The 22,063-nt window shown below is 42.9% G+C and overlaps 1 protein-coding gene across 16 annotated transcripts in view; it reads left to right on the plus strand.

The window, feature by feature from the left end:
- ENOX1 (ecto-NOX disulfide-thiol exchanger 1) overlaps window positions 1-22,063 on the plus strand; it is a 563,146-nt gene that overhangs the window by 437,058 nt on the left and 104,025 nt on the right. The gene's annotated exons all lie outside the window — the stretch shown is intronic.

A 22,063-nucleotide genomic window follows, 5' to 3' on the forward strand; every position in this document is an offset into this window, starting at 1 on the left:
CTCACGCACCCCTGTGAGGTGCTGTCGTGCTCTTTTACAAACACCCCTAGGAGGCGCTGTCATACTCTGCCTCATGCACCCCTGTGAGGCGCCATCATGAGATGCCATCATGCTCTTCCATATCTCAGGTGGGGCGTAGGTATTAGGAAATGGCCACATAACTCACTTTTATTTGAGTTATACTAAACCTTCATCTTTGCGTGACTCTGCTTTTTATTAATAGAACTCAAAACTCCTTCTTAGGGACATGGTGATTTAAATTGCTCCAGTTGTTTCTCCATCCATGGATCTAGGGCTGTTGTTTTTTTCTCAGGGATATTTGCCTATTCCCATAAAAATCCTTTTCCAGAGCGTGGCAGCCACTGCTGGTGCTGAAATACACATAAAATTTGGTTTCAGTCAGAGTACTTCTTATGTGGGAATTCTTTAATCTCAGAAGAAACTTTCTAGCCTCTGAGCCAATGTGCTGGGGAATGAGACATTTTTCCAATAAATGTTGCCTAACCTGTAATCAAAGGGGTGGCCCCATTTGGTACCAAGAAAGGAATATCACTCCTTGAGTTGTGAAAAGGAGAGAAGCTGAGTGAGAACCTTGCTTTATGTGCTCTGCCTGAACCAAGAGGCCGATTGAAATCTCTCTTCTCAAATTAGATGTAAATCTCAGTATTGCAGGCAAGAGAAATGCTCACTCGGATGTGGGAGACACCAAGGGAGACTGCTTGTCTGAGGGTAAGAGTGTTGTCTAAAGGGCCTGGGAAGAACCACAGTTGCCACCATTTCCAAAAAAGAAAATCAGAGGGTTTGAGTAGATTTGACCTATCTCCTCATACATACCTGTGACTAAAATATTCACCCCTTTAACAAAATCCAGAACAGGAACAGAGGATCTTTGCTAATGTGTTGGTAGAAACCAAAATCAAGATTCCAGCAGGGTCAGGTTAGCAAGATTGCAAAGTGGTCAGAGCGTTCTGTTTCTTCAGGGTTTAGAGAGGGCCAGGGACATAAATGATGATCACCAGAAAGTGCTCTGCATCCAGGCGGTTACAGAAGGGACTTCAAATTCATTAGAGTAGTGGTTCTGAAAGTGTGGTCCCTAGTCCGGCAACATCAGCATCACCTAGGAACTTGTTAGAAATGTAAATCCTCAGGCCCTACTCAATACCTAAGGAATCAGAAACTCTAGGGGAGGCAGAGGTGGGTGTGAGATCCAGCAATCTGTGATTTAAATGCTCCCGGGAATTCTGAAGCATGCTAAAGTTTCAGGACCAGTGCCTTAGAAAATTTCCCTTTCATCCTCAAATTCCTCTCATTTAAATCTTTTAGAAGCTTAGCATAAAAGCAGGCACCATGCCACTATTTTTTGAAGCTATATATCCTTTGTCTGAAAAATGAACCTAGCATTTATGTGTCAATGTATGTCTCTTATTAAGTGGAGATGAGATTTCTCAGGACTGCTTCATTATTGGACTTGGACTTGCTTATTTGAGGGTGGCAATCTCTATTCTGCAAGCCTTTATTTATCAAAAGAGAAGAGCGAGTTTTAGTGTGAGTTTCTTAAATTTAATGAGATCTTCCAATAAATAAATAAATTTTTTTCTGCTCAAGAAAGCTTTCATCATTTTTGAAGTTTCTAGATGAGGAGCAAGTTTACATGAAACTTGGATCTTTAACATTCTTACAAGGTAGGTGTAGAAGAAAAGAACTGAATCCATCAGAAATTCTTGTTTGAACCCATGACTTTTTTTTTTTTTAATTTGGGGGTGACATTTCTTTTTAAACAAGTTGTCAGTTTTCCAAGTAAGGAATATATATAATTTCTTAGTCTGCTCGGAAGAGGACAAGAGTAAGAATGACTCAGAACAGTCAGGTCCAACGGGAAGTCTTACAGACCATAGCAGCAAGCACAGACCAGCAGCATCAGCTCCCAAGCTCTGATGCAGAACTCAAAGAGCCCTTTGCTCAGCAGGGACACGAGATCCTCTCTGGAAGCTTCACTGAGGAGCCCGCTTCCCAGATCTCTGTCGGTTTTTTTTCCCCAGGCATCTGATAGGAGCCTAAAGCAGGAGCTGAACTTTGAGTTTTCCAGGCTTATTCCTTGGTCAGCAGCATGAATGAACACAGCACCGAGCATGTATTGTACCGAGTGCTGGGGGAAGAGATGGAAGAACTGGAGTTCAAATGCCAGGTCCCCAGGAATTCAAAGTCTTTTCCCTGTTTTTCAAAAATGAGATGGACCAGAGAACGCAGTGTGTGGTTGATGGAGGAAGTTCAGGACCAATTAGAGAGAAGGGAAAGCAACTAACCTTTTTTATTCCTCTGGGCCCAGAAAATCCCACTGAAAGGCTGGCAGCTGTTTTTCTTTCCACCCAGCATATTCAGGGACATATCCTGAGAGCAAGAATTTCCATCTGGTTCTTTGACCAAGCTTCCTCCAGATCCCTGCAGACTACAGCTGGAAGGGGCAGGATTGAGACCCTGCAGCCTGAGGGAAGCACCTTTCAGTGAAGTTAGGTGACTCTGTATTCATTTTAGGTGCAAACTTGCATCTGTCAGTTACCCAGGAGCAGGTATCGCAAAACCTAGCGCTGCAGTTCACTGACAGCAATTGCCAAGGGCTGACCTAGAAGTAAATTCCTCTGTTCTTTAAATAATCCCTTGCCCTCCTCCTTTCTGCTGAAACTGAGCTTTTGCCTCCAGCCTCCCGGGAAGCAGGTGACCCAAGACTTCTTGGGAATTCCAGGAGAGAACATCCTTTGTGGAGCCTCATGCCCGAGAGGACTGTGACAAGACCACCTCCTGGGGGTGTGTGAAGCGGGTCCCCCACGGCCTCCCTTGCTCTTCACCTCTCCTAGCACAGAGACCAAGCTGCATGGGTTTTATTTCTGAGGGGGAGATGGAGAGAGTCAACTTTGGTTTCTAGAAAGGACAGGATTTTTTTTGTGAGGATTTATGTGATAGCTTGGATTTATTTATTTATTTGTTTAAAATCTGTGTTTTTCCCTGTATCTCTCCTCTTCTGATTATGAAGAAGACTTGCATTGTACTTTTGCTTTTTACCACACATAATAACTTACAGTGTGTCTTTGGCTAGAGAGCTCCCTGACATCGCCATCACTACCATATAATTCTGGGCAGGTGGCCTATAGGCCCACTATTCCTTATCTGCTGACTCTTATGGGGGAAAAGGAGTTTGCTGGAGCAAAACTAAGATGCCGATAAAAATGAAAATGAGTTTTGTTAATAAATTTGAAAATCAAGACAGATTTATCGAAGCATTCATTCAAGAAGATTGGCATCCTGCTCCAAAGCCTATGAAGATAATTTTTGATAAAAATTCAAATTTATTGCTGCAAAGTCTGCCTCTTACTAGAATTAAGCCCAGCCAGGGCGCCTGGGTGGCTCAGTGGGTTAAGAATTAAGCCCAGCTTTGCTCCTTCTTCCCCTCCCTCCTCCAGGTTGACAGTGGGTTTGGGGCAGGAGTGCACGGGGTAAAAAGGAAGAAAAGAGGAAGTCTGTCCAGAGTGTTAGGCCTCATGTAGTGGAGCCCAATTAGTTGTAGGACTGTGGAGTCGAAGCAGGTAGAGCCCTTCCAACCGTACTTAGAGTGTGGCGCACATAGCAAATGCTCAGTCACTGTGAACTCCTCTTGCCTTAGTCACCCTCTGGTACCTGGCTGGGCCTTTCACCAAGTCAATGAATTTTGTAGACTTCAATTGCATATTCCCTTCTTCTGGTCTTTTTGATGCCTTTGTCCCATAAGTGGATGGGAAGGGCGTAACCCTGAGAACATTTGCTCTAAATTTAAATGGCAAGCATTAAGAAGCTTGTTCAAACAAGAATGATTCATTTCTCCAAAATGTGCAAAACTTTTATGCATTCAGAATCTGCCGCCATGTGCAAAATAGGCCAGGGCCCAGAGAGCTGACGCTCAGCATCATTCTAATTATCAACAGACAATTGTCAAGCCTTTCTTGTGCTCAAGGCACTGTGGATCTAGGAGGTATGGAAAGGGCTAGACATGGTCTCCCCTGCCCTCAAGAGTGTGAGATGCTTTTTGAAAAGAAGAAATATGCATTTTAAGTCAATAAAAGTCTAGTGCCTAAAAGCCTAATTCCAAATATATTCTAAAGCCATTGCTTTAAATTCAGTAGAAACCAAAATGAATATTACTGTCCAGTGATGTACCTTGTCTGGGATATGTTGAGTATAGATTGTACATTGAACACAAATTTTAGAAGAGGAAACTAAAATATCTTTATGTAATAGACCACCCTTAAAACATTTCATAACGTATGAATGAAGGTTCTTGGGTTTTAATTACATCTCATTCAAACTCTGAGCTCCTTATGAGAGCACATATTCTTGTAATTATGAAAAGTGTTTTCTGGGTTGTTGATTTGCCATGGAAACTCACCATGTGTAGGTACAGATTTCTTTTTGCAACTTTAATAAGACTTCCAGCAAGGATTTCCCAAATATTTCAGCTAACTGAATCAAGTTAGGGACTCATAATCAAGTTCAGTTGGAATTAGCAGTATTAGGTTTTCTGAATAATTTCATATGTAGCTGGAAGCTTGAGGTTAAAAAAAATTAATAGTAATAATAATTAGGCTCTCTCTGGCTACCTCCTTGATGTCTTTGGGTTTTTTTTTTTTAAGGATTTATTAATTTATTGGGGTACTGGTGTGGCTCAGTCAGTTAAGTGTCTGCCTTTGGCTCAGGTCATGATCTTAGGGTCTCGGAATCCAGTCCCCGCATAGGGCTCTCTGCTCAGTCGGGAGTTGGCCTCTCTCTCTGCCCCCCACCCCTCTCATGTACTGTTGCATGCTCTCTCTCTCTCCCTCAAATGAATCTTCAAAAAAAAAAAAAATTGATTGATTGATTTTAAAGTCAGGGGTGTAGGGGCAGAGGGAGAGGGAGAGAAGCAGCCTCCCCAGTGAGATCAGGCCTAAGCCAAAACCAAGAGCAAGTGAGCCACCCACATGCCCCTCCCCTTGACCTCTTTGAACACTGGGACTGCCACTGTTGTTTCTGCTTTGGTTTATTTTCTATACAAGAGTGTTTTTGAAAGACATAAAGGATACACAACAGATTACAGTTTGTCACAAGCCTGAGAAGAGGATTACTGCTGTCCCTGGGCACCAGCCTGGGCACAGAAGGAAGGAGCCACTGGCCACCAGCACCTGGTCCTGCCACCGACTCATGGGGTACCCACTGAAGGGGGCCATGTCACCCGCAGCTGGTAGAAGCTTTTAGGATCTAAGCAGACTAACTCTGGAGTTGCTCGGAACTCGGTAGAGGGACAAGAGTGCTCAGACGTGGGAAGTGAGGTGACTCAGTAAGTCCACAGTCGTGCTGAGCTTCTCGTACCAGCAGACCCCCAAGACAACATGGAAGGATATTCTGTTAGCAGACTTTTCTGCATGTGATGACAACCCAAAGGAGAAATAGAGCAGTGGTGTGTGTACATTAGCTACCACTGAATTAAAGACGAGCCTTTTATTTTCAACCACAACAGAATGCCTTCTGGGAATCCAAGTGCCAAACAAAGAAATGTGATTAATTAAAACTAATATGGCTGAAAGATGATGAAATAAATCTTCTGATGTGGGCTGAGCAGCCTGCTTCATTCTTGAACTCTTAAAATAGAGCTTCATTCTCAAGGAGCCAAGACTCTGGCCACCCACCCCCAACCACTTTCCCTTTTAAATCTTTCTAATCTTACCAAAGGAAATCAAACAAATGCTTATTTCAGGTAGATTTCTCAGTTCCCTGATTTCATGTACAGTTAAAGTTCTCTTTTCATAAAGGACAAGTCTTTGAAGAGTATAGAAATAGATATATTTTTGTAAATTGCTTTACCTTTTAAATGGAAGAAACAGATGCCATTAAATTGATCCTCGAGTGTAGGATTCCTTTGTAACGGAAACACTCCTGTCCAGCCAGACTGTCTGTTTATTATAAAGTCACATTTGAAACTCCCTTCAAGCTTAGCCCCCTTATAATTGATTTATATATAGTACCTGGCAGTGCCGTATTCCTGACATCTCTCACCTAGGCACGGATCTCCATAATCACGTATTTCTTGTAAAATGGATTTGTTCTGCTGAAATTGTGTTGTGTCTAGGAGACCACAGATTTTGCCCGATACTCTAAGCATGCAACTGTTCTACACCCACGCAAAACCCAGTAGAACCTCGCTGAGGATCTCGAAGAGCATATGCCTGGTGCAACTAGCTCAGAGCTGGGGGTGGCTCTCCTAATGGTTTCCTGTGTGACAGCCCCGCATGGGCTTGCAGCTGCATTTGGGGAGCCCGCTGCAGCTCTGTTACGCTCTGGCTTCTTGTCTCGTGATGCAAGCCCCTGCGGCTTGGTGAAGGGCTTAGGCTGATGGGCAGTTAGCAAACAGAGGAGAAAAGTGAGGAAGTTCACAGCCCATCCTCACAAAGGGAGAAGTGCAGAGCTCATAACCCAGGCGGAGCATGGATGAATGGCCAGCGGGCAGCACAAGGTTACCGCACAGCTGCTCGGGCACAGCCCATGGCGCTCTGACCCTCTCACTTGCCAAAGCACTGTGGTCTAGATTGCGGTTTCTTATGTTTTCTGGGCATTTCATTCTGATAAGATTTGATGCAGGATCATTACATAGGAGAGTAGATTTAATCCTGTTTTCTTAGTAGGCTGTAAGGACACTGAGGGAATATTTATGTAATAAGATGCAAAGTTGCTATGGAAAATACTATAGCAACCTAACATCTTCCCAGAGTCAGGCAGCCACTTGTAACTGCAATCTAAATTTACATTTATTTTAGTGTCATTTTATCGACACTCTTAGTACCTCATTCTGACAGGATGTTAAAATATGTTTTCAGCTTGCATTTGAGCAAAATTAACACAGTGTTGTTGGAATTTAAGTGTGGTTTACACAACTTCTGGAAAAAATCAGAATATTTTCAAGAGAGTTTAGATGATAGAATCTGGGTAAGTTTGTAAGTTTTTTTTTTTTTCTTTCTTTCTAAACATAAGAAAGAATTCCTTAGTGTTCCTTTTCCTAGTTGTTCCTTTTAGTTGTAAATAATAAGTAGGGATTTCTGATCGTGAAACAGGGATCGCTCATTACCCTCCAGCAGCATGTAACATTTTAATAATAAAATCAGTTTTTCATATAAAAATTGCACTTGGTCATTTTGGAAAATGTAATGACTAAGAAGAATGAAAGAAGAAAACTGTTACAATACTACAAAAGATAGTTTTGTATTTTCAGCTGTTTTCTCCTGCACAGTTTAACTATAGAAGCACTTATCTATATATTTTTCAAGTCTCAGAAACAGTAATTCTATATGATTTTGGTTTTAGACAGCTCTCCTGTAAGAGTGAATGGGTTTTTTTTTAAAGCTTCCTTTTTATATGTTAATGAAATAGAAAATATAGAGAAAATGAATGGGTATCTTTTCTGGATTATCATGGGCTCCTTTGCGTGTATCTTTGTGAGCTGAAGCTTTAACCTCTGAGGTGGTCAGAGTGGATGCTTGAGGTTATTAAAAGCCTGATAACTGGACCAGCCATCCCCAAAGCATCTTTTAGGTCCCTTAAATGTGAGTGTGGCAGAGGGGCTATATATATGAGGCTGGTTGGTAGTGGAAAGATAGTATCTATTGATTTTTCTTGTGTACCTCTCAATCTAAAAATCTTAAAGTATGATTATAACACTATTAAAGTGGGACATTGGCCAAAAGAATCAATACCAGTCTATATTAAAACTTATGGTGTTACCAACTTCTTAGCACTGATGTACTGTTTATGAACAGCATTGTCCTAAGTCTCCTATGTTTTCATATTGCTTTGTTCATCAAAACACAGTTAGTGACATAGTTATTATACCCTGACTCCTAACGCTGTTGCTCACAAGCTCCTTTCATCAAAGACCTGACGATGCTAGGTCTACTGTATGAACACAGCAAGGCAGGACAAGAGGACATCCTATAGAATTCCAGGAAGCCATGCACAGTTAGGGGCCTCATAACTAATGAAAAAAAGAATTGAAAGAAGTGATTACTTTCTTTCCTTTCTTGGAAATTCTACCTGAATGATAAGATATTTATACTTAGAAGCCCCTAGACTTTGAAGTTTATAACAGTTTTCAAATCATTATTATAGTGATCTCTCCCATGTCTAAATGGCTTAGAGACTCTTCTCTTTTCCTTGGGTGAATGTCCTTGACACCAGGGAGGGACTAAGGGCTCAGCCACTCCTCTCCAGTTCCAGGACACAATGTGAACAGCCTTCTGGGAAATGGTTAAGGAAAGGAATTTTTATTTTGGACTCCCCAGCAGTAGCAGAGAAGTAGGGAGAAATACTTCCAGAGCAGAAGCTGCAAGACAGATGTATTCATTGTGGTACTTCGGGCAGGGTGTTGGAGGTTCTTTAATGAGCCCACTGTAGCTTCCCAAGCTGCTGTGTCCCAGAGACTTTTGCTTTCCACTCGAGGCATGTATGTCGTTGCCAAATGATGCGGTTACCTAAATTTTCAGTTTTCAGAATTATTTTAGAAACACATTAATATCTAACAGTGGGATATGGGTTAATTAATTACATAGCCATAAGCAGCCTTGAGAAAAATCTTACTCTGGAAGGCTATATATATAATATTTTATATATATATAAGTGTGTATATATATATATATATATATATATATATATATATATGATGTCATGAGAGGTTCTCAGTATTGTGCTAAGTGATAAAATCAATTACAAATAAGTGTCCAGATCATTCCTACTGGTTAATGTATGTATTGTCATCACAGTTTGTATGTTGGGGGAAATATATAAGGATATATATATATATATAAGGTCAAAATATTCAGAGTGATGATTTTTAGATGGTGTGAATATAGGTGATTTTTGTTTTCTTCTCTGAGCATCTCAGAATTTTCCACAAAATATACCTGTATTATTTTAATCATTAAACTGTAATAAATAGTTATTTTAAAATTACCTAGGAGAACCTGTGATAAAATTCCCATCAGTTGGGTAATACCTGGCCATTTCCAATTATACAGGAAAATTAAAAGTGGTAACAAATGGTAACCAGTACCAGATGATGGAAGTTTATTGAATTGCCTTCTTCGGCTTTACATTAGGGAACTTCCACATTTAATATCCAGATCACATTGTCTTACAATTTCCTATTCCAAGGGCTGATCATATTTGCGTAACTATTAAAATAAGAGTCAAGAAATAATTCAAGTTCTAAACCAGGCAGACATGTTGAATTCTTACCCCCAGGGAGTGGCAATGATCAGTCTCTTCAGATGTGGACGAGACCCTTAGAAATCATCTTCTACAGATAGGAATGTGCAGTCACATGGTGAGAAGTAATGTTATTTCCCCAAGGTAGCAAGTAAAAAGTCTAGAACTCAGTACTAGTTTCCTTCTTTCCAGGTTAGTGACCTTCATATGCCACCACTAAGTTTGATGGGAGGAAGAAAAAACCTCCCCAAATGCCTTAAGTGGAATCGTAAGAGTCAGTAATCAAATAAAATCATCCTCTGCGATGTGCATGGCACCATGAGGCCATTTGGGAGGCAAAGGTAGACTGCAGAGTTTATTACCTTAAAAACTGATATCAGACAAATATGAATGGGGCTTATGTTTAGTTTTCCCATTATTTTCTGTATTTCTACTAACTAGAAAGAGATTGGCTTCAACATAAGCAGTGCATCCAGCAAACTGTCCTTAAGCCCATTCCAACAGCAGGGCCAGCTTTTAAAAATACCCAGGAAATTGGCACAGTCTCTTTTCTAGTTGAGTGATATTTATTTCCTCAAAAGCAATCTGTTCTGTGGCTTCAGGCAAGAAGAAGAAATACTTTGAAGAGGTGAAGTACATTGGGAAGGAGCCGTGCCCTGTCATGCATTTCCTTTGCTGAACCGTGCATACTGTCCCAACTCATGTTTTCCATTCCCAAACTCTCCAAAAAAGTAAAGAGAAAAATCAAGATACCTCTCAAAACACAGGCACAGACTTGATGGGTGATCTGGAATGATCTGAGCTACAGTATTAGCCTTTTTATTTCCCATCTCATCCCATATTTCCTTTGCATCCTCAGGGGCTGGGAGAGCCTATGAGAAGATCACCAGTTTATTGACTCTCTATCTAATTTCAGGACTTATTGAAGTGCTGTCCTAGCTTCCTTGTTCCTAGGGCCTCTTCCCCCCCCCCTTTTTTTTTTTATAAGATGTACTTCTCAATAAATCTCAGTCTGAGGAGCAGCACATACAATAATATCAGTCCTGTGGAGATACACAGACTCAGGGACATTTAATCCAGAAGAGATCTTACATGGAATATGTCCTCTCCCTCTCCATCCCATATTTTAATTTAATGAGAAAAATTGGGGCTTTTTTTTTTACCCCCAACAATAATTATTTGAAATGCTAAAAAAATTATGCAAGTTTATATTGGGTGGTTTTTGTCATTATAAAAAAAATTGCAAGTTTTCAGGTACAATATAAGTGACAATTTGGCAAATCTTCTGGAGGTAGGATAAGATTTTATTCTTCTTTTAATGATTTATCAGTTTTTAAAGAATTGTCTCTACCTGCCATATGGATTTTGTAGTATGGTTTGTATAATCTGAGTATCCTAAAGCCATCCATTTCTCTATCTTTCTTAGCTCTTTGCCTCCATGAATTATCTCAAGCAATGTTGTAATACAAAGCCGTGATAAAATGAATAGCCACCAAATTTTTACGATGTATATGGGACCATGATATTTGTCTTACAGTGCCAGATTAAAGGGGAAAATTAGCAAAGCCTTAAAAGACTAATGGAAACTCAGTCTTTGATCTGAGAATGTTGCTTATCTACTCTGAAGAATTATCATATCACATCATCAGAGCTCTCCTTTTCCCAGGATAAACCTGGGTCATGGGTCCATACAGGGTTTGCCCCCAGTACCTTCTGCAGTTAGAGCCCTAGCGAACAGATAACACTCTGGCATCAAGAGCTATGAGAGCGGATATTATCTGTGAAGGATTTGTATAAATCTGTCCATCTGAACTCTGTCTTATCCCTGGTTCATGTTTTGTTTCAAGCAAGTAAGAGTGGAAACATGATGACACCCCATATGTTCCTTAAAAACTAGTTTGAGATCTTTTCCTTTCTAAATGGCCAGCATATGGCATATTATGTACACAGTAGGTGGACAGGAGTGGGTGAAATGTTGGAATAGGAAATTCAAACCTGGAAGAACTAATTTCTAATCAGTTAAAGGACTTTTTTTTTTTTCCCCCAGTTTAGGAACCCACACACACCAAAAAAAAAAAAAAAAAGAAAGAAAGAAAGAAAGAAAAGCCCCGTAACTATTACCTATTTAATCCTCACAGTACTGACCAGGTTTTTCAGATGAGGACCCTGAGGTCTAATGGAGGTTTACCAACTTGCTCCAACTCTCATAAGAGGAATGTTGATTTAAAGTTCCTTCTTGCTCTCTGTCTTACCCCCTTTGCCTCCCTCTTGTGTATAATCTATGTCTGTACAACTCCCTGAAGTTGACGGGAGCAGGGACACAAAGTAACATGGCCAGTGTTCTTCTCAGGACTACTGCTTCCCAGAAACAGTACCCTGGATGGGGAGTCTGGGTAGCTCAGTTAGTTAAGTGTCTGCCTTCAGTCCGGTCATGATCTTAGGGTCCTGAGATCAAGCCCTGTGTTAGGCTCCTTGTTCAGCAGGGAGTCGGCTTGTCCCTCTCCCTCTTGCTCTGCCTGCCATTCTCCCTGCTTGTGCTCCCTCTCTTCCTCTCTGTCAAATAAATAAATAAAATCTTAAGGAAAAAAAAATAATATCCTGGAGTCCCCATGTGTGGGACCTCACATGTCAGTCCCTTTGCCCTCTTCTGTGGAGTCCAGCTTCCATAATTCTACAACAAAGACTCTTCTGTGTTACTTTTTAGAGCAGGAAGAACGACATGTCCTTTCAGGTCATTAAAAGATGGGGGACTATGGCAAGGTGAGGGATGAAGCTAGAAAGAGGAATAGCAGAGAAACCAAGTAATATTGGAACCTTTCCCCCTAGAACTAGGTTGAAATTAATGCAGATGGAAAATGTATCTTGATGATTTTTTTTTTAGTAATTGAAAATTGTTGGGTCTCTGGGCTTTTGAAATAGAAACTAAAACTTAAATTGGACTCCTTGCCCCTTCAGTACAACATTTATGACTCTTAAGAATGTTATAATTGATGCTGGATCATCGGCCCCCTGTTACCAGAACACGTTACATAAAACAATCCATGGCGCCTTCTCTCTCATGTTCAATAAAGAGCTAGCAAACAAGAGAGCTAGTTTCTCAGAGGAATTCTTTTAACCTTTCAGAAACAAAATATTTCATGCTAATTCCTGCTTAATTGGAGGGAAGTCATTTCTTTAAAATCATTGAATATGAGTTTGAAGTCTGTTCCATCCCTGACCTCTTTAATTCAATCAAGGTCACCTCATAAACTTGCCCAAACAGCTCTATTTCTCAATTAGAAAAAGGGGTAGAGCTGTTTAAAAGCATTTAATGTTTGATTAATAGTGCTTAACTGAGGCTTCAGCGCTCATGGAGGGTTTTCAAGGAGTTGGTAGTAAGAATAAAACATTGCTACCTGAAAAATTACACTCATCAAAAACCAAAAACAAATCATTTTAATGAATAAAGCAAAAACTGCTTTTCATGGGGATGTGAGAAAGATTATCATACTCAATACAGAGAGGGTTTTAATATCTGAACAACTCTCTCCCAGGGAAAAATTGCTATAATTTAGCCATCTAGGCAGTTTTTAAAATATGTGCACTTTTCCCTGCCCAAGGACTCGGGGAAGATAAATGCGGAGTTTGTCAAAGCAGGATTTTGTAGTTTCCAACCTCTGGGGATGAGAGAAGTAATGAGAAGATGTGTCCAGTTGAGGAATGTGAACTGGAGCCGTCTGAATGGATGAGAAGTCAAGAGTTCTGAAAATAAGTTTTTGAAAGACTTCCTTCCACATTTCCTTCCTATTTCCTGGGCCTGAGGAAGGCTAAGGTCACTTTGATGCTCTTTGGATGAGGGGGTCATTTGGGTGATAAAATCACCAGAAAGGGTCTGAAGAAATGGATACGTGAGTGAGAATTAGAGTCCCAGGAAGAGAGAGCTTGGAGACACTGAATATAGTAAAGAAGTAACCTGGCACCAGATGAGGCCAGAGGCCCTGGAGGTATCTGAGTTTTGGTTCTGGCATGAGTTGGCAAACAATGGGCCTCTTCCAAGCCTCAGCCTTCTCAGTAAACATAAGCCTCATCCTCAGAGAGTTCGTGTGAGATTGTAAGAAATAACCAAGTAAGGGTTTCCATGGCATTTTACAAATAACCTGGTACCATGGCAGTGTGGAGGATGGATACTGAGGAGCAATAACAGAAGGTGTGAGTGAGCGACTCACGGGCCTGAGCTGGGAAGCTTTCCTAGCAATGCCTGGGAGTTCAGTCCCACTCATGGAAGTTATAAATTACCACGCAGGTATTTCTGCTGCACAGAAGCTTGAGAACCACTGGTATGTAATCTTACGATTGATGTCTGTCAATAATTGGTAAGAAAGAAAGGGGAAAAAAACAGGTTGAGGTAGGGTAATGAAATAAGAAGAGACAGTAAAAGTGAAGTAAAAGATAAAAATGTTTAGTGGAAAAGAAGTGACTGACATAGGCAATAATAAAGGACTGAAGAAAGAAGAAATGAATGAGAGCTCTTTTTTTTTTTAAGATTTTATTTATTTATTTGATGGAGAGAGAGAGAGATCACAGGTAGGCAGAGTAGCAGGCAGAGAGAAGGGGAAGCAGGCTCCCTGTTGAGCAGAGAGCCCCATGCGGGGCTGGATCCCAGGACCCTGAGATCACGACCTGAGCCATAGGCAAAGGCTCAACCCACTGAGCCACCCAGGTGCCCCAAGAGCTCTTTCTTGAGTTTAAGTATGGCAGACACGACACGGGTGGACAGCCCCCCCATCATATCCATGTGAGGAACAGTGAAGTACCCTGTGGCTAATGGGGAAAAGGCTAGCTGGGAGGAAGGAAAAAAAAAATGAAGATAATCTGATGCAGAAAGATGTGATGAAGGCCAGGAACAGAGTCTCAGCTTTTCTCAGACCCTAGGAGAATAGCCAGGGACTTCTTCCTTATCCATCAGTGGTGAGAGAAGGAAGCAGCGATGCCTGGCCTTGTGCCAAAGAGAAAAGCCTCTGAGGATCCAGCGACAAGTCTGGGGAGAGCGGGCGCACAGGATGGGCCCCGTCTCATCAGGAAGAAGCTGGTCTGAGGTCCTGGTAAGGGGTCATTATTTCCCACAGAACACCGAGGTTGAGCTGGGTGTCTCCTGCATGCAAGCCACAGATCGGCTGCAACTGGAACTTTCTCCAGAAATATGCCTGCAAAGAAAAGTAATACACAACAACACCCAGTAGATCAGAAAAATGTGTTTTGGAGACACTGCCTGGAGGATTTATGAAAGCATTCAGTCACAATATCATCACGGGAGAGGCAGTAAGCAGCATTCCAAGAGGAACAGGTCGATAGATTCATGAAATGTGAGAAGGCAAGGCAGGTGGCAGAGAGGCCGAGACGGCCATGTTGGATGGTCACAGCTGGACAGGCAAGGTCCTTCTAATGACAGAAAAGCAGTTAGAGAAGGCAGGTGTCAAAAAAATAATGAAATATTTATAAGACTGGAAAAAAGAAGAAAGCATGAAGAAATGGGGATCTGGTCCCTAAAAAGCCAGGGAAGTGGTTCTAAAATGTTGGCATGTATTCCGCCCACCCTAGAAAGTAGTTAACTGCACATCCTCAGGCCCCATTCCAGTTACTCAGATTCAGAGGGTCTGGGATGGGTCCAGGAATCCTCATTTAAGAGCTACCAAAGTAGGACAAGTGAAGGCTGCGCGTGGAACAAACTTTGAGGAATACCAGCCTTAATTATCAGACGAGCGCCATCCTACTGTGGTAATATGTTTAGAGAGGTCGGGATTCTAACTAATGTCAGGCACAAATACATGCACATAAATGAGTTTCAACACTAATGACCAGGATAGTGGAGAGGACATGCCTTCACGTGCCTCCATTCCACCCCCCCAAGCTTAAGAGCAAATTGGTGGTTCTCTTGCGATAGACTGGATAAAGTTTATATAAAACAAAAACTGAGGAGAGAAAAAGGGTTTCTTTACAACTCATCTTTGTTATCCCAAGTATTTGGTGTTAGAAAAATAAAAACTCTGTGGTTAAGTTGCCTTCCTTGCCCTAGATGGTGCCTAGATCTGAGAACGTTGTTTAAGTTGGGGCTGACCTTCATTTCACATTTCAGAGTATGGATGTGTTTTATGTGGGTGTGAGTTTGCATGTGTCTGGGGGAGAGGCTGTTAGTAAGAGCAGGAAAGCATCACCTCTTGAGGGGAAGTTTTCTTGAAGAAAATTAGAAGTGACCATTTGTTAAAAGGGAAAGGAATCTGCAGTTTGGTGGGGGAAAGAGGAGACGGTCCTCACACGGTAACGGGAAGGGTTGCTGTTTAAATTTCTCTTTGGCCAAGACCAACTGCTTAGTTAGGATGAAGTCTTACAGAGCAAAATCCAGTGATGCAGTACCATCCCCAAGGGAGGCGCTCTGTCTGCGAATATGGGAGCCACTGCCAAGGGAGAGGTGGCCACCCCTAGAAACGTGTCATTGTGTGATTTACCTTGGTCTGAGCCTGACTGCTCTAAAAGAGAATTTTTAAATTTAGCTTTCAGAAGGTGGGGCTCTTGGATGGTGCAATCAGTTCAGCATCCGACTCTTGGTTTTAGCTCAGGTTGTAATCTCAGGGTCCTGGGATCGAGCCCCATATCGGGCTCCACACTCAGTATGGGATCAGCTTGAGGTTCTCTCTCTCCCTCTGCCCCTCCTGCCCATGCTGTTTCTCTCTCTCTCCCTCCCCCCATAAACAAACAAACAAACAAATAAATAAATAAATATCTTAACAAAATATCTTAAGGAAATTTAACAAAAATAGAATCTTAACAAAAAAATGATTAAAAGCCTTTGGGGGGGTGGGGGGAAGGAAGCCCTGAATCTTAGGAATCAGCATAGGGATTGAAAGTGAAAAAGAAAACTGAAGTTTAGTCAAAAGGGCGAATTGGGGTGGGAGGGATCCCCTCTTGAGATACCTTGGCCTGAATTTAGGTCTCCAACAACCCAGCGCCTCCCTCCTTCCCTTCCCCTGATCTTGCCCTGGCTGCCTGGGAGGGTTGGGGGACCCTTCTCCTAGAGACTTCTGGGTCCTTTGTGAAAGAGGTCTCCACTCAGGCTTCCCTTCAGTGAACTTGACCTGAAGACCCTCTCCCCACCTTCTTCAGGAAAGAGGCTCTCTCGGCAGCCCTCCACAGCCAGAAGCCTCCTCTCCCTTGGGCCTCCTTCCACACCACGCAGTAGGGAGAGCCCCTACTGGCTGCCACCACATCCACACCTATCGCAGGTTCTTCCTGCAGCTGGCTGGGGAGCTGCTGAGGTCAGGTGGGGCTGTGCCTGGCCCAGAGAAAGTTACAATTCGCAGGGCTTGCTGATAGGTGCTTGTCTAAGGCCTTGAAACGCATCCCTCAGCCCATAGAGCACCTTTCCCAGTATTTTAAATGGCAGACATCACCTACTATCGAAGGAAGTGGGCAAGCTTCTTTCCTTTGCTTATTTTCTCCTGAGGACACTGAGGGGGAGTTGGGAGCGGCGTCAGAGGATAAGAAGTTTGGTGGCAAAGCAGGAAGGCTTGATGTCAATTCTCAGTAGTGTTTGCACCCAGCGGCTCCTGCTGGCAGCCATGGCTGCCGCAGACCCCTTCGTTAGGAAGAGCTGTATGCAGGGAGAAACAGAGCATTTCTCTTTTTTTTTTTCCAGAGTCACCTGCTGCCCGTTGTGCCTCCAGACTCACATTTAAGCCATTGTAATAACAGGATCTAGCTTACCTGCTCTCTCAAAATTACCCTTATTCCAGTGGCCTCACACAAAGATGGAAATAGACACCGCATTGTGCTTCTGTTTAGCTCTCCCTAATAATAGCTAATGTGCAGACTATAATGCACACTGCAAATATAAAATGTTATGTCAATGCTAAGTTGTAATAATAATAATCCTGCAAAAATGAAGCAGAAGGAATTTCCGTGAGCAATTTGAGGAAGATTGCTGCTTCCGCGGTGATACAGGTGTTACTGAAAAACAGATCGATTACAGTTTGTCGGGACTGTAGGAGGCTGGCTGGCAGGAGCCTGGCCGTGTGACGGGTGGCCGCCGTGCCTTTCAGCTCTGAGCTAGGACACTGGAGGAACCCACGCCTTCCCCTGGTTCTCTGAGGGTGGGCCTGGGCCTTGTCCTGGGGCTTCCTCAGCCCATTCAGAGGAGGTCTTGGGGACAGGACCCTTTGAGAAGGGAGGTTTCCACCACCTGCGCTCTACCAAAAGGCGCATGCCACAGTAACAACGCAAGTGAGGTCAGACGGGAGGGGGGCATCTAACTTTGGTCCTTGAGAGACCCCAAGATCAGCATGAGTGGGATGGACTCAGCCCTCTCACAGGAGCCTTATTAACTGACTGCGGCTCAAGAGCTCAGCAGTTAGCGACTGTCAGTGTGGCCATCTTGGAGGAGAGAGACACAGAGCAGGAGGAGGATCCCTACGTGGTCTGAGCCAGAGGGGTCCTTCCGCAGCGACTCTCCTGCAGAAGATACACGTGTGGCTGCTTTTAAATAGCGGCTCAAGCAGAACACTCCCCAAACCTTGCCACAATGGACTGCTCTTTCTCTTTTAGCAACAAAGTTGCTGCGAGGGTGGTGTCCTTGGTTTCCCCGCTCTCTCCTGCACCAGCTCTGAGCTGCACTTGAGCTACCCCAGTCCCGTGCTAGAGGTTCTGGAGTCACACGTGCTGAGTGTAAGCCCTGCACCACCGCCAGCTGCCCAGCCCCTGTGTCTCTCAAACCCAGCTCCATCGATCTGTAGAACAGAAACAGTAATTCTGTTCACTGAGATTGTGCAGGTGAAATGCTTAGCCGGTAGCCTGGCATGTCAGAACGGTTAGCTATTACCACCACCATTGCTCTTGCTCTGCTGTTGCTACTTTTATTTGGGGAAGATGGGGAAAGGAGTGCTCTCGCCCTCACTTCATGAGGAGGTGCTCAGGGCATAGGAATGGGGCTGGGGCGGGACAGCCCTCCCTGGTGCAGAGCATGGAGCTGGGGCTCACACAGGTGAAGGTCAAGGAAGGAAACTGGAACGACAAGCCAAGCCTGTGGTTCCTTCAGAATCTGTCCACGTAAGTCAACCATTGCCCCAGTTCAGGAACCAAGTGAGTGCCAGTCTGAGCAGCAGTTCTCAAGGGCACCCCCTGCCCCCACAGCATCAGCACCCCCCCCCCCGAGAAACTGAGGAATGCAGTTTCTCAGGCTTCGTCCCGGACACACCAAATTGCCAACTCTGGGGGTAGGGCCCAGAAGTCTGGGTCTCAACATGCCCACCAGGGGATCCTAATGTAAGCCATTACCGGCATTAGATGAACACCAGCTATTTCATTAATAAGTCACACATTTTCAGGGCTTTAACAGCAACAAAAAGTTTATTCTTGAACACAGAAGAGTTCAAAGCAGATATGCTTGGTCTTTGGCACCTTTCTTCCTTATGGTAATTCAGAGACCCAGGCCCATTCCAGCAGCGGGAAGAGACGGATTATTCAGAAGACACACATCACTCCCTTGTGCCCCACTGGAGAGAAATTCCCGTGGCAGCCTCTGGGGCAGTCACCTCTTGGGAACAGCACTGCACTAAATAAGGAAGGGTATGAGTTGGGGTACCTAGTGTGTGGTCTCTGCAAGCTCCACCCCTCACCCCTACTCCAGGCAGCCTATAAGAAGAGGTTGGGTGCAGGGAGCCAGGTGGAGCCTGGGGAGTAATTAAGTCACCAGATCACAGGGACTGGTAGGCAACACATATGGTGAGGATGTTCTCTGGGTTTTGGATCCATCCACATCATCCTGCGTTCTGGACCTATCAGCACAACTGCCTAGCTGGACTGCAGCTGATGAAATCCTTGGAAGAGACTCTCTGCATGTGGGAAAGAAACACCCACTTGACAGCACCCTTCCGGCATTCCAGGGGGACATCTGGCAGAGCAGAGGGAGAATGCTAAACACAGAGTTCCCCAAAGAAGCCGAGATGAACAGTCCCTGAGAAATCCAGATATTGTTAGCAATAATATGTTAAAATGTTTTATTATTTAGTTACATCTCGCCTGAGCATGAAAAAGATATTAACATACTGTCAGCTTACTGGGACATAACCCAAAATAACTTACATTCTTCATATAGTGCTAATTATTTTTCTGAGGCTGGCTCAGGCTAGTAAGAGAGAGATTTCCAGGCTTTCACCAGATTATTTACTTAAAGAAGTTAAGCATGCCACTATCTGTTCCCATGGAAACACAGTAAGTAATCCAGGAGACACAAAGAGGTCACTTTGCCCATAATTAATATAAAGAATAATGGTTTATATAGAATCCAGTAAAGGGTACAACAAGCTGCTGTAATACTTTTAAACCTCTCCTTTCAGCAGTGCAATTTAATCTTGGGATCAATTTCCTACCCTAATGTCACTTTGATAATTTTAGTAGCCCCGTGCTAATTTTTGAAATGTAATTTAATCTTGGTTAGCAGAGTTTTTCTTACGTTGCTATTGCATTTGTGATCCATTTGGAAAATCCAGTAACAGAAGTTTTCGAAGGCCTGAGCAAGTATGAATTGACAACCACACTGGCCTTCCCCTGTGTATGCTGCAGCTTCTTTTTTTTAAAAAAATTAAGATTTGTTTTATTTACTTATTTGAGAGAGTGAGAGCACACACATGCACGTTTGTGCAGAGGGGAGAGGAGAGAATCTAAGCAGAGGCCCCACTGAATGTAGAGCCCCACAAGGGGCTCGGGGCTTGATCTCACAACCCTGAGATCATGACCTGAGTGGAAATCAAGAGTCAGACGCTTAGCTGACTGAGCCACCCAGGCGCCCAATGCCGCAGTTTCTTTATAGAGCCTTTCAGTAATCTGTTGGTTGGTGAATGAACCAATGATAATCCATGGGCACTACTGGATTCGGAGCACCTTTATAGTCACCTGAGGAAGATTTAACTGTAGTCAGGAGAATAGTTTACACTGAAGTCTTACTGTATTCTTTTTATTATTATTATTGAAAATTGGTAATCCACATAGGCTGGCTCTTAGCTAAATATTCCATTTATTGAAACATAGTGCACTCCTCAGGGATTCTTACTAAAAGATGCACACTGTAGTTTATTTTTAATCCTTACGCTTATTTGAATAGTGAATTTATTATGTAGTCTCTCAAGGGTAAATTTTATCATGGAAGCTTGATGACACATTTTTCAAAATTGTTTAATATAGTGTCCCAGAAAGAACTAAAGATTAAAAAGAGAGAGAGAGAGAAATGAAAAAGTGGACTTTAAAGTTTCTGAATTTTTAACATACTGAAAAAAATAATATTAAGGTAGGAATTATCAGGGTCTTTTTTCTTTTAGAAACATAATGTAGTGTGTTGCAGGAAGCCTCATCTGAAGGTTACATTCAGGGCTGAGGCATGACATTGAATAATGTGTACAAACAGGTGTCCTGAAGTTAAGTGGAGTCAATACACAATTTCTCACTCTTCAGAAATAACCACTTTGCTGCCACATGAGTAACCTTTTTTTTTTTCAAATATCAAGCTTGAAATCACTTAATCAGGAATGTAAATTCGTTATATGCCTCAGTTACAAAAACGTTGATGGGATTGGCTATGGTATTGATTTGGGGGGAGGGGGTTGTTACAGAGTTACAACTGCTGTTTTTTTTGTTTTTTTTTTTTTAAATATAATGATATCACTGTCCTATTCCAGAAATGCAAACAGCATTGTCTCTTCCTTGGCAGAAACAGTGGTCACTCGGCTCAGCCAAGAATAAGAGCTGTCAGCAGTGCCATTCCACAGGCTTCTAAGAAGAGCCCATAAAATAATGGATGGTGCACTTTCCTATATGTATTTATGTTCAGATAATTTATTTAAATAATGTTGCTGGCACATGCTTTATAGCTGCTTGCATTTTGCTACACAGATTTCCGCGTATCTTGCAGACTATGCAATTCATTTGGAAAATGTAATTTCCATCCCTGCATACTAATCGATTTCTTCACAAACACCTGCTATCAGTTATGATAATAAAAATGCCACTCTAAATTGAAAAAGGGCCAAATAGAGCTTCCTAAGGAAATGACTTAAGTGTCTTTGAATGCTACTAAATGTAGTAATGTGCTTATGTAGTGCCAACACTTTTTTCATCATTTGCATTTTCTGTAATTTTGCCCTATTACAGCATCCCTCTCAAACGATGCCTCACAGCCATTTCCTTGCGGATTGGTAAACTGAGTTGTCAGGGGTTGGGGTCTCTGGGTGTGGACAAGATCTGAAGTTGGGCCTCGTGATGTTAAAAAGCACGAGCGCACGCTCCTGCCCATATTCTGGGTCATTTCTGATTTTCTACGTCCCTGAAAACTGTAAAATTGGCTGCTCCTTGGTTTTGCACACACGTGGACACCAAATACAATTTCCTCCATTCGTTCTTTTCAGCCTCCAGTTCATTCCACGCACCATTGCCAAACCAATCTTACTAAATCACTGGTTTCGTAGTGTCCTTTCACTGCCCAGGCACCTGGAGTGGTTCTCCGCTGGCTGCTGCACTGAATCGGGCCTGACTTCTGAGCCTCCACCCCCTCTCATCACCAAACCTGGCTCACCTTTCTCTCCCTGCCTGCAGACCAACACTTGCCTTGTGGATGGAGCTTCTCTCTTTCCTGCCCCAAATAGTCGCCTTCCCTGCCCTAAGTAGTAGCTCTCCCATTCTCCTGCCTGGGTTTTTGCTTAGGCTGAGACGTCCTTCCCAGATCCTCCGGCTTCCAGCCTCTGAAGCCCTCTTTTATTATTCTGATCTATGTCTTCCTTTCTCTTCCTGCAGC

The sequence above is a fragment of the Mustela nivalis genome (assembly GCF_964662115.1).
Source record: "Mustela nivalis genome assembly, chromosome: 15".
Classification (NCBI taxonomy): Eukaryota; Metazoa; Chordata; class Mammalia; order Carnivora; family Mustelidae; genus Mustela; species Mustela nivalis.